Here is a 13848-nt window from a genome sequence, read left to right as displayed (position 1 = left end):
TGTGAAATGTGGTAAGTAAGCTTTGCATAGGGTAGTTAGGGCCAGTTGTCGGTAATGTATAGGTAGTATAGATTAGGGTGGGAAAGGTGTTTAACATAGTTTTCAGTTCAGTTTTCTACATATATAATAAAACATTGGGTACTCCCTTACTGCATGTGTCATATACTTTAGGCTCAGGGTCTTTGCATGAGTGTACAGTGCCAATTGTTTGTTGGCCTGGGGATTGCGTCCTGCATCCAGATCCCTCTCTAGACATGTTCATTACCACTTCCAACAGAGCTGTCACATTTGCAGCTAGAACAAATCTACTTCTCAATGCATCTGCCATCCAATGTACCCATCACTCAAGGTGACTATGGTTCCCATGTATTGGACAGGTAGGTGTGGTATTTCAGCTGTCATTGTGTTGGAATGTTGGGCACTGTGGGACGTCTGCCTGCAGCCTGAAGTTCATGTCAACACTGCTAAATTGAGCAGTGCCAAATTCAGATGAGATTAAGTATAACTATTTCACATCAATGTGTTTCACTTGTACTCCCAGCTGACGTTATTGCCCGAACACTCTTACACAGCCATTCCTGCTGTATATAGTGGGTGAGGCATACATGTGTTAAACAAATGTCACATACAGAGTGACTTGCTTGTAGGGGATGTGGCCAGCATTGATGTTCAACGTGTAGGTACCCTGGCCCTGATTTATACTTTTTTAGCACCAAATTAGCATCATTTTTGGATGCAAAAGCTGCGCAAATTTATAAAATACAATTGTGTTTTGTAAGTTTGCTCCGTTTTTGCATAAAAAAATTATGCTATTGCAGCAAAAAAAAAAGTATAAATCGTGGCCCTTGTGCGTAGATATCTGCCCACAATATTTCTGCACTCTTGTACTGACACTCTGTGACTATAGACATGTTACACGGATCACAAATCTACAGCAAAGTAGATGTGTCACATTACACAGAGACAAAGTGGTTGTGTAGGTGTTGTTTATTTTAAAGTGCTGTAGTGCAATATTTATATTGTCTAGGTCTGTTACCCCATTAGTGTAAACCATTCTATTGTGTCACAACACAAGTGCATGGTTGAGGGACATGTCATTGGACATGCTGGGGTGAAGTGTCATTCAGTGCAGGGGAACAAGAATTGCCAATGGAGTATTGAGAGACAATTACAGTCCATAATCAAAAGGTAAACAGTGTGTGGGTGAAGAGTGCATGTCAACAACTGTAGCAACACTGGCATGTTGTCAAGCACAGGACAAAGGGAAATCACTGCCCATGTTGCATGGGCTGGTGCTTCCAGGTACTCCTAGGGGTGAAGAAGATCTGTTCCACATCTTCATCCTCTGATGTGTGTGTTGTCTCCTCTCTCTTGATGGTGGTGGTGGTGGGGTGGAGGGGTCCACACACACTTCAGTTGTTTGTGAAGTGGACACCAAATTCCCGGCAGCTGCCATCTGTGAAACTGTGTATGGCATCACTGCAGCAAGGAGGAGCTGTTGATTATTGAGTATCACAGCAACATCCCTGTGGTAGGCAGCCATGTCTGCCCTGAGGGAGGCCAGTTCCCAGTGCATGGACTCTTGCTTGTTGTCATGCATACAGCTGCAAGATTGGGAGGGCAGGTGTTGTGTCAGCTCCCTCACGGCAGTGGTTAGGTCCTTCACATATTGTTAGAGTCCATGCAGTGGGGACTATGTGCCTTGTTTGGCTGCTGTCTGATCAGTGGCCGTTATGATGCACATGCACATACCCTCAAGGCTGGCTGCCATAGTTTTCATCCCCACCCGCACCTCCTTCACTAGCTCTCGCTGGACTCCCACCTCTGTCCTCTCAAAGGTAGTCCCTGTGTCGTCAGAGTCCTCAGCTGTGTTTGGGCTGGCAGGTTGTGCTATTGGGGTGGTGGGTGGCTCCTCTGGGGTGGCTGCTACATAAATGCTCCTCTTTGCGACTGGAGGTAGTGTCTGGAGGGTTCCCAGGACATCTTGGAGGGTTTTCTGGCTGATGGTTTTCAGCTGGCCATCCAGGTCATCAGGGTAGTCCAGAACAGGCAGATCCACAGGAGAGCCATTGTCCTTGGCAATGAGATATTGTACAATTAGTGTCTGTATTGTGGCAGTTGTAATGTAACATCACTGACTTCCTATTGGTGGTACATTGTCATCTTGGTTCCCATGCATTGTTCCTGTCCTTAATGTTTGCAGCCTCTCAGCCCTATGCACCACCTGCATGTCACATGTAGGGAAGGGCAGTTTGTGCAATTGTCTGTGTTACATCTTCTACTTGTGAGTTCTGTCCATTTTGTGGATCGCCACCTTCTTGTCCTCATCAACCCTCCCTCTGCTTCCATTTGCATGGTGAGGCCTTGCAATGAGTGTTGGTGTGCTGATGCCACGGCACCACAAATGACAATATGGCCCTGTCCCAGTCTTTCATTTTTCACATACACCTATGCGGTGCTGAGACCTAGCACCACCCCATGCATGGCATTGCCAGGAGACAATGCACTTCTTACCATTGTTAGTTCCTCATGTTTATGTCTGCGTATGTGTGCTACATTGCATTGCACTGACGGTCATGGCAGAGTTCCTCTTGTGACTGTGCAGGTGTGTTCACCTTCCTACACACATATGTCCTCCCCGCAATGCAGTTGTCTTTGCACTATGATACCTGAGATGTGGCACAGTGGCATTGTAGCTAATGTGACACAGGCACAGGGGGTAAACCCAGGGATGGCCAGCATGGGTATGAGATTGGGATTGATGGGGATTGATCACATAGTCATACTGAACCCTCATTTTGAGTGTGTTTGTTCTATGGGCATCTAACTGCCATTTCCTAAATGACCAACACCAACATCACAGGTAGTAGTGGCAACTGTTGTCAATGGGGAATGCCGCTTGAGCCAATGGCCTGAGACTGAGCATTGTCTTCTAGTTTACATTCTGTCAATACCAGCTGTCCTGTGACACCAGACCAGTTTTACGTTCTACCCTACCCTCTTGGTCTGCTTCAGCATTTCTACCAGCCTTGGCATGGCAGTGTACCCCCATTCAAAGGTTGTTGGTGTTGTGTTGTGCTGTGCCCCTGAATGCCCCTGGATTCCCCTGCACAGCCCATGCACCTGGCATGGGCAGTGCAGGGGGTCCCATGACCTGCTTCTTTGCCCTTTCCACTGCCTTATTTGCAGGGCTAACATGCATTGTGTAGTAGCCATGTGCCGCCCTCTTTTTGCACTCGACATTTTGGCATTTTTGTCCCCCATGCAACTTACCCTGCATATGTGTTGTTTCCTGGTAGTCTGCGCTGTCATGTCATCCGATACCAGTGACGATTTCCTCCGGGATGACCGCTGAAACCATCTCCTCCATTTCGTCCAGGTCCTCTTGTGGTCCTGGACTCCCACCTCCGGTCTGCAGTGCTGCCTTTCTGTTCCTTGCCATTTTCTCCTTTGTCCTCCACTTGCAGTCATGCCAGCATTTCTTGCACTCAGTGACAGTTCTCCTGACCTCTACCACACTGTTAATCATGTCCAGAATCTGTTGCCAAATTGCCTCTCTCCTTCCAATTGTCAATTTAGAGGTGATGAAGAGTTGTTGGTGCTCTGTCACCTCTCTCACCAGTATTTCATGTTCCTCTGCACTGAAACAACACTTCCTCTTTTTCTTGTCTCTCCCCTGGGTCTTGTCAATGTCCTCCTGGCTGGTTCTTGGTTGTCTGGGGTCTCCCTGGCGTCTCTCCTGTCTTTGTGGGTCCATCTTGCCTCTCCTTTGCACTGCACAAAATGGCGCATTTCCGTTTTGTGACGTGTTCACATGTCGTAAATCGTGAGCCATTTTTCCTGCATTAACTTCATTTTGCCTTACGACAAGGCGCAATGGTTAGCATCAGGAAAAATGGCTCTAATCTATTCTCAGCGCCACCCATTGTCATAGTATATATATGACAGCCGGGTGGCATTAAAAAATGGCACCAGCCAGCGCTAAACTTTTTGAACCAAATCTGTGTTTGCGCAGTTTTGCGTCAATAAGTATAAATCTGACCCATAGTTCAAAACCTCAGAATTTCACAAGAGGAGCTAAACTAACACCCAGGGATCAGCACCTAGGGTAGCACCCCTTGGAAATCTTGAACTCTCTCTAGCTAAGATCAGCTCTGGCAGGTCCGGTTGGAGGGGCAGGCAGGTCAATTTGCAGGTTCAGTCAGCGCCAGTTGCAGCAGGTCAACTGGGCAGTTGCAGGGAGGCCTCTTGAGCTGCTTGTATCCCTGTGGCTCGGAACAGGAGGTCAACCCCGTGACCCTTAGAGTCACTCTGGTAGTCCTGGTTTCAATGAGATGGTCCTCACTTTTTCAAGCAACAAGGCGCACCTCAAGAAGCAGGGCAGTCCTCTGAAGAACAAGGCATGCATCACGCAACAAGGCAGTCTTCTGGAGAACAAGGCACGCCTCAAGCAGCAGGGCAGTCATCTTGTAGAAGCAGGACAGCCCTTTGTGCAACAAGGAAGGCCTAAAGCAGCAGGGCAGTCCTTTGAGAAGTAATGCAGGCCTCAAGCAACAAGGCAGTCTCCTGGAGTACAAGGCATTACTTCTATGGTCTTCCACAGGTCCAGAGGAGTAAAGAAGAGATCGTCAGAGGGTGCAATTTTTAAACCTGCTTCCAGCCTTTGAAGTAGGAGAAACATCTGGACTTCTTTCACATCTGGTTTGGAATTTTCTACCTTCCCCTGAGTGTGCTCACTTCTTTGTGAGTGTGCCGAGGCAGCACCCTTGAAATGTAAGTGGACAAGGTGAAAACTCGCTTCTCCCTTCCTGCCAACCCATTATCACCCTTTGTCTTACTATCTGGAAGTAGCATATAAAAGCCAAATGCCAACTATACCCAGTCATGTGACACAGGACACAAGCTGCAGGCACCCAATGGTTACGACAAGAAAAATGCCAACTTTCTAAAAGTGTAATTTTCAGAATTGTGACTTAAAATCCAACTTTACCATCACAGAGGGTTTTAAATGATAATTCTTTATACACTGAACTCAACTTTCCTACCTGTCTTAATTGAAAATGAACACTTAACTAATTTAATACAGTAACCCAAGGTTATCCTATGGGAGAGACAGGCCTTTCAATAGTGAAAAATGAATTTAAGAGTTTTTCACTGCCAGAACATGCAAAACTTAAAAGCACAATGGCAAACTTTTTAAATACTCTGCACCCTGTCTTATGGGATGTATAGGGCCTATCCTAGAGGTTACATATATGAATTAAAAAGGAATGTTTAGGCTTGGCAATAGGCATAGACAGACACACAGGACACCATTTAGCAATGCCAAGAAACTGACTTTTTGCTACCGTCATCTCAGGTAAATGTATTATCAAGTATGTTTTTGTACTCTTCAGGGCCAGAACCTGTAGGTATACTTTGAAAAATAAAACTTCCAACAGAGAGGTTTTTTACATAGGTTGAGAAGCATCAACAGGTTATCTTAGTTATTACACTATCTCCTTTGAGGCTGGGAGAAACTGCACTCGTTTCCACCAACTGAAAACTTGGTTAAAGTCAATTATATCCCAGAATTTATTTTAACTTGCTATACTCAACATATATAAAGAGATGATGGAATTATTTGACATACAGGCAATAGCAAAAGAATTTGTCCTCCACCCTGAAAATTGCATCCATCTCTAGGTGATAAGACCTATATGTAAAAAGTGACCAAGCAATGATGCAAAGGAAGTCTAAATACGAGTCAAAAGGTAAATCATTTGGATCTGGCAGATATGGGCCCATATTTATACTTTTTTTGCGCAGCATTTGTGTCACTTTTTGATGCAAAAGCGGCACAAACTTACAAAAACGTACAAAATATAATTGTATTTTGTATGTTTGTGCCGCTTTTGTGTCAAAAAGTGACGCAAATGCGGCGCAAAAAAAGTATAAATATGGCCCATAGTACACAATGGCCTAATCGATAGATGTTGATGGAGAACTTGGGAAGAAGGAATGCAAGTTGAAATGACCAAATTGGGCCCATGACTATCTGAAGTATGGCTCATGTTTATGAAACATGTCGCACAGTTGTGCTAGCGCAGTTGTGCGTCATTTTTCCTAACGCGGGCTAATGCCATTCCCTAACTCCATCCGTGCACCATATTTATAAAATGACACACGATGGTGCTAAGGAATGGCTAGCATCTCAAACAAATATGCTAGCTAGTGAGGGATGGCGTCGAGGGAAATGGCGCTAGTGGGTCAAAAATGACGTTAGGCTGATTAGCAGCAAAATATCTGCCGGTAGTCAGCCTAGCATCATTTTTTTACACACAAGCAGCCAAACCACTAGCCCAATGCCCACCACAGGGGACCAGTGTCCCCTGGGCAGGCCCTACATACCCAGTGCCATACAGGGACCCCATGTAAGAGGCCCCAAATGGCACACCACATACATACACATACACTTACCTGCAACTTATCTGGGATGGGCTTCCTTCTCCTGTAGTGTCCCTGTAGTGTGGTTGGTGGTGATGCTGGGGGTTGGGGTGGGCATCTTAGTGCCCATTCCATGGTGTTTCCCCATGGAGATGGGCCTACCTGCACATTAACGCCTGGTCTGATCAGGCGTTAAATAATAGCGCTAAGTGAGCCTACCGCCATTATTTGGGTCGGCCTCCCACTTACGCGTCATTTCAGCGGTGGGTGTTAAATATGGGGGTGCGAGCGTCATTTTTATGAAGGTAACGCCTATCTTGCAACTCATTAAAGCAAGGTGTGTTGGTGCTTCCTAAAATTGAGCTAACTCCAATATTTTGACGCTAGACGGGTCTAGCGCCCCAAAAAAAATACATGGAGTTAAGTTAGCGCCACTTGAGTGTCAAAATAAATGGCACTAAGGCGACACTAACCTTCCATAAATATGGGCCAATGTGCCTGCCGCATGTATACCACTTGCAGAAGAGGTTTTTCCACAGGTAGTACCTCAATATAAACCAATCAGATGAAAGCACTATATCCGACAGAAGATAGCCACAATGGAGATAATGGAAATGAAAGGCAGAAAGAAGGCATTCATGTTTAACATAATGAAAATGTTAGAGCATGAAAAAAAAATGTTGTCTAAAAATGATTAGGCGTGGACTGTGACTGATTCCCAAGTAACAGTGGTTCCTGAATGCAGGAGCCGAAGGTATGTACAGACTAACTTTTTCTGCTTCCTTCCTCTTGACATTATTTAACTTGTTTCCCGAAGCTTAGGCAGCAGGCGTCTGCCTTGGTTCTGGTTTGTCCTCTTGTTTCTGCTTTGGATTTTCTTTTTTTATGGCTTTTGGTTTTTCATGTGCTAAGTTCTGTGCCATAGGAATGTTGAGCTGCTTTGGTAGTTTTTTACTTGTTGGAAAGTGTCCGATTCAGAATCGCTCCTGGAAGGCTGATTGTGACCGCAGTGAAGGGAAGTGACCCCAGCACAGCTGTGTACTTATAGTCATAGTTTGTATAGCCTTAAGGGCAAACAGCCAATTGATTCAGACTCCATTTATCCATCAGGCCATGTTTGACTAGCATTGCATTACATTTACATCCCACAGGAACACAGTAGGATAGAATTCTTCCACGTGCTGCCACCTTCACCACTGCCTAGGCAGCTCTCCTTTTTTGTTAGCATCTGTGAACCTGTATTGGTAGAGCCGGGTTCTGATGTATGTAGGAGGCCAGGATGTGAAGGGATACATGGACTCCTCCACCTGCAGCAGGGTTATCACATCTTTCCTCCCCTGCAGCAATCGGTAGACAAACTTGGAGAACCAGGGACTCTATAACTAGTGCACCAAAGCAGCAAACCACATCTGCTAGTCAAGTCAAGACTGGTGAGGAGCCCAAAATGCAGGGGCGACTGGTGTTCATAGACAAAAGGGCCATTGCCCTGCCACCCTCCGTCGTGGAGAGGCAAGAACAGGAAAATAAACACAGAGCAGCTGAAAATATATCACTGCTCGGAGACAGTGTGCTGAATCTCCTGGGTGAACTCCAGTGAACCTTGCAGATGCCTACTGCACAAATGCCAGCTGGTGAGAACAACGAGGGTGTGAGAGGCAACGATGTGTTGACTGCACAGAGAAGAAGGCTGTCGGATGGGTGTAGGTGTTTGTTCTCCTGACAGTAACACATGTCTAGTACTGAATTCGGTTTCACTTTGAATAAAAATATGGAGCTGAGCATGACAGAGTGCTCCTTATCTTGGCTGTAGAGGCCCAAGAAATGGAAGTAACCAGCTGCTGATAACAGTTGCACTAGTGTACTAGGAGGTAAATGTGCAGTTAATGTTCTGCCTGCATCAGGGGCTTTGTCGCCCTGCCCCCTCCCTCCCTGTAGCAGCGAAGGTGGGGCTGGGTTCTTGATGGGCACCATCTGTCTGCAGCTTTGTTTGGTAGGGTGAGTAAGTGAAAGGAAGGGTGGATGGATGGATGAAATAAATGGTGGATGGATAGATGCATGTATGAATGAGTGAGTGAAAGGATGGAAGTAAGAATGGAAGAGTGACAGGCAGGGAGGGTGCATGAGTGAATGGTAGAGTGGATGGGTTGATGGATGATGAGAAAAAGGATGGATGGATGGTAGAATGCGTGAAAGGATGGATGGATGGATGGGTGGATGGATGAATGAGCATAAGAGTAAACAGATGGATGAGTGGATGGATGGATTGATAGCTGGAGTGAAAGTATTGATGGATGAATGGTAGGATGGATGAGTGAAAGAATGTGTGTAAAGATGGAGGAGTAAAACAATGGATGGGTGAGTGAAAGGCAAGGTACATGGATGTCTGGATGAAAGGATGGATGGATGGATTAGTGAAATGATGAATTGTTGGATGGATGAATAGATAGCTAAATGGATGAGTGAGTAAAAGGATGGATGGCTGAGCGAAAGGGTAAATGGAGGGATACATGGTTGGATGGATGGATGGATGGCTAGATGGATAGATGGGTGTAAGGGCGGATGGATGGGTGTAAGGGTGGATGGATGAGCGAAAGGATGGATGGATAATTGAATGGATGGATGAATGGATGGATGAAAGGGGGATGGATAATTGAAAGGATGGATGATTGAGTGGATTGATTGTTTGATGAATAGCTGTCCCGGGATCAGCTTTATGTGCTTCACAGCTACACTACATTGATTTGTGGTCCATCGTTACTGTATCAAGAGTGAATAAATATTCACTCTTGAAGTAATAGAAATAAAATGCAGACCCGCTTCGGGTCCAGCAACAAACTGAGGCAGCTAGTGACAGTGTTTGATTGCTGACACGGGTGCAAGAAGGTGCATGCATCAGCCATTAGAGATACAGTTCAGAGCAGGTGAAATCCCAGCACTGTGAGCATGTCTGTGTGACTATGTGTGTGAGTTGAACCGAGAAAGTGTCAATGAAGGAATGAGTCACAATGAATGAGAATGAGTGACAGTAAGGACCAGTATGTGAGAATGAATGTGACTGAGTCGGGGAGAATGACAGTGAGTGTGACTGAGTGGTACAGTGTCTGAGTCACAGTGAGACTAATTCAGAATGAGTGAGAATGAAGAGGACTGAGTGAGAGAGAGTGGGCCAGAGAAGAATGAGTGACACTGTGTGAATCAGTGAGACCCAGTGAGACTGAGTGAGTCAGAGAGAGACAGTAAACTTAGTGCAAGAAAGTGTGAGAGAACCCTTCAAGATAAAGCTCTTTGGAATTTGAGCCAAGGATTACGTCCCACCACTTTTAAAGTTCACCAGCCACCACTGAATAAACCATGAGCAGCAAGGTGGCTGCCACCTGAATAAGCTATAGCAGCAAGGTGTTTACGAGAGACTGCATGGTTCATGTCGATGAGCTAGAGGTTTTCTTCTTGCCGCAACCCAACCGGAACCCTACATAATCATCGTCCAGAAGTGAGAGCATATTACAATGATTAGCACAGTAAAGCAGTTGTATTTTCCTGTTATGATGATTTCGAGCTGAAGCAAAACCTAGCAATAAAAGGAGAAGATCCTCAGGTGGTGACCGGGAACAAAGAAGAGCAGTGGGATGGTAATCTTAATTACATAAATGGCAATAACTGGGAATTTCTGGAACTACATAGGAAACTGATGAGCGTACCATGCAGCTAGTGTTTTGGTATACTCTGTCTCATTGTGATAAGTCAGTGCTCTCAGCCCCCACTAAGTGGGACAGCTTCACTTCCCCCTGATGCAAACATTAGTTGAAGGAGAAGCCAGCGTGAGAGCCAAAGGTTATGTTATTGTGTGGCCAGTAATTGGTGGTCCGCCACTTTTGCAGGTAGAATGGGGAGATGAGGACTGCAAGGAAGCTAGCCTCAAGCAGCAGGCTGTCCCCCCGGAAGTACAGGAACACCTGTCCAACCTGGTACAGCAACAGATAGAGTCCCTCAGCAGCAGGAGCACCAACCTTTCCCTCAGGGGCTCCAGCAGCTTGGCACCCATGATTTAAAATTTGCCCATCTGCACCTCTGTGCTCTCGCCTGTGTACCTCAGCATGTTTCTGGCTGGTAGAATGCCTTCCAGGGCATAACGTTCATGGACCTGCACATGGAGTGACCTTATGGCACACAGGTAAATAAATACCTTGTAGCACGGCTTGAAACATTCGCCAGGGAAACCGCATTTTTGTCATGTCTTATGACAATTCAAGGAACGCAAGTTCTTTGTCCACTTGACTGGACAATGTCTTTCTCTGGGACCTGGGATAAGTAAATAGCTGGGCATGTGTTTCCTATTGGCCAGTGAGCTAATGAGCAGACTGAAAGTGCAGGGTTTACTACATGGTGAGTAAATTGCTGGTGTTACTGAAGCGAAGGAGCGCGAGTCCTTATTCTGTGTCATAAATATATATTAAAATCTATTGTTGATTGTTGGAGAAGGCTCACGGGAAATTACATTAATCGTAGCACATAATATGTGTTTAAGAGCTGTAAAGTAGTTGGAGAGGTTAGTCTTGTGATAAAGAAGAATGACGGTTATGTGTGTGTGCCAGAGTTGTGGGGGGTAGTTAAAGCAATAACAGGAAATAATGTCTATGGGGTAAGAGTATAGCCGCGAACATGCGGTAAGTAGCACTGAATGACAGACATAGAATTAACATACCTACTGCAAAGCAAAGTTTTGTGCAGCATGCACTAAGCGGCTCTAATTCTTGTGAGTTCATTGGGTTGATCTGCAAATTGCAGAAAGGTATGGGTAGTGCGCTGCTTATAAGTTCTTACCTCATTCAGAAATGTAAGTGGGTTAATGCATGCAAAATCAATATTTGCAAAGCCTTAGGCATCCCAAAAAGACTAGTTACACACAATAGGAGTGGTAGGTTTTTGATTCACACCCTTCATTCCTAAGGTAGGTCTTCCCCTGTCTCCGAACATCCGACTGTTACCTCTTAGGTGGACATATGTTCTTCATGGACGGGAAGGCCTCACTCACTTAATTGTGGCATGCTTCATCCTTGGCCAGTCTGTCCCGTTGGGTTAAGATAGCACTAACCCGACAGTCTCAATCTTAACCCTAAAAAGATACTTTGATTAGGAAAGGAAGTTCGGAATAATGTATCTCCTGGTAATGGAGGGAATCAGTTCTTAATAGAATATTCACTAGGGGGTGCAATCTCTCCTGAAGTCACACAATTGTCAATGTCAAGATTCCTTTTCTTGCATCTAAGGTAGTATCTTTTGCGTCCATCTTATAAAGGCATATCCCAAAAAGAGTACACATATCCTCTGATCATCTCTTTCCTCAACTTTGTGGCTCCCTCACCTCTTAGTCCTTTTTTCCATGTTATGTTGTTATTTCTTTTTTCTATTCTCTTCTCTTTCATGCCATTAGTTTTGACATTATGTTCCCCTCGCCTCTTTTTTCTTCAAGCTCCGTTCTTTTTCCTTTTCCCTTTCTTGCTCTCCTCTCTCCCACTTTACTTTTTCTTTTTTCACCTCTATTTCTTGTTTTCTTACCTCCCACCTTCCCATAACTCGTGCCTTCTCTTGCTCCCAGTTATACATTTTTTCTCCTCTCCTTTTCCTCTTTCTTTCTTTCCTCTCATGTATTCAAACCCTCTCCTGCTTTTTGTGTCCTCTTTACCATCCACTCAGCTCTTTCCTTTCTTCCCTGCTGTGTTCCCCTTATATTATTTTGTTCTCCTATTGTTTGCTCTCTTCCTCTTCTTGCAGTATTCCCCTTTTCCATTACCACTCTTCACATTTTGTTAATCTCCACTCTTACCGCTCTACATTGTTCTCGTTTCTCCTTCTGTTTGCTCTCCTCTTTTTTGCATTCTTTATGTGACTCCTGTCTTTTCAGCCCATCCTTTTCTCCCACCTCTTTCATTCTGCTGTCCACTTTTCTCTATGTCTTCCTCCTCTCCCATTTCTTTTTCATCTCTTCTCTCTAATTTGCTCTCCCTCATTTTCTCTTAGTTTTCTTTCCTTTCTTGCTTTTGGTATTTTCTTTCCTCGTCTTCCTTTTCCCATTTCCTTCCTCTCACCTTCTCCTTCTGCTCTCTTACTTATATCTCATTCCTTTTCATGATTCTTTTCTTATGTCTTCTATGACTTCCTATTGCAGCTACCTTTCTTTCTTTTATTAGCTCTCACAAATTCTCCTCCACCATTTTCTGCTCGTTTCTTTCTTTCCTCAACACTGCCAAATCCTTAACCCTCTTCTCTCTTTTCCCCTTGCTTACATTCTCCATTGCTGTCTTACATCCTCCAGTCACCCTATTTCTTAATTTATCTACTCTGTTTTCTGGCCTTTTTCTCTTGCTGCATTTTTTTTATTCTCCTTCACTTTTTTGCTATTGCCACCCATTACTACCATTTCCCTTGGTTGCCTCCATAACCTTCTAATCTTTCATTATTCTGGCAAAACTCCTGAGCCACATACACATTCACTGTATTTGATAGCGGCACATAACAGATAACCTCACTTTTTCCACCTCCTACTATGCCCACCACTTTCTCCTTACCACTTCGTCGCCTCTTTATACTTTTTCATCCAATGTCCTTATTAGCCTTCTTATTAGCTGCATCCCTCAAATTTGCCCCTAACACACTTCCCAGCTCTTTTGCGCATCTAATCCCGCACATCTGAATTCTTTGCATACCTGAAAATAATTGGTACTCCACTCTTTCTTTCCTAAGAATGTGGATACATTACATTGTTGTATGGCTATTTCAGACATGTTTTATACACGGTATTTTAGCAAACTACGCCGGCCGTTGTGCACTTTAGCCCAGTTTTATTTTATTCAGCATTGCTTTATTTTTCTAGCGTTAGCCACATTTGCGGTATTGTTTTATTTTCTCTATCTAGTTGTTCTTTCGCCGAGGAAAGCATCACGTTCTTAGCACTGCATTCATTTAACTTTGTGCTTTCCTCAAGGCTGCAGTCAGATAGGGTTGCTGGCAAAAATAGTACGCTGTGTCTCGGACATTCACAGAAACATACATATCCTTACGTGGGGACCCTTTCTTAGAATATCAGTTGTTTTATTATAAAAACACTTCTCTGTCCCATACATGTAAGAGGGAGATTCCAGCCAGATGACCACAACTGCATGCTGATTGCTGAATGGCTTTTCTACAGCTGCTTGCTTAATCTGTGAATCCCCGGCCTACATAGGGACAGTGTCTTTCTAGACAACAGGCTTCCTTGCTCAGGTACGGGGGTGATGTCTTCCCAGGGGGGAAACATGGAGGGCGGATTAGGGCTTATCACGCTGTGCTCTAACATAGCCTAGGTAGGAAATATAGATACATTATTCCTAATGACAGTATGGTGGGACTGTTTTTGTGTTTCACTCTCCTTGTCACAATTTTGTT

The 13848-nt window shown here is 44.7% G+C and overlaps 1 pseudogene; it reads right to left on the bottom strand.

The window, feature by feature from the left end:
* Positions 1–9845: 9845 nt before the first annotated feature.
* Positions 9846–13848, bottom strand: part of LOC138247071 (lipase maturation factor 2 pseudogene) — a 45723-nt pseudogene continuing 41720 nt past the window's right edge.

The sequence above is a fragment of the Pleurodeles waltl genome, chromosome 7, assembly GCF_031143425.1.
Source record: "Pleurodeles waltl isolate 20211129_DDA chromosome 7, aPleWal1.hap1.20221129, whole genome shotgun sequence".
Taxonomy (NCBI): Eukaryota; Metazoa; Chordata; class Amphibia; order Caudata; family Salamandridae; genus Pleurodeles; species Pleurodeles waltl.
The sequence above is the reverse complement of the archived record's forward strand: the minus strand, read 5'-3'. Positions and strand labels throughout refer to the sequence as shown.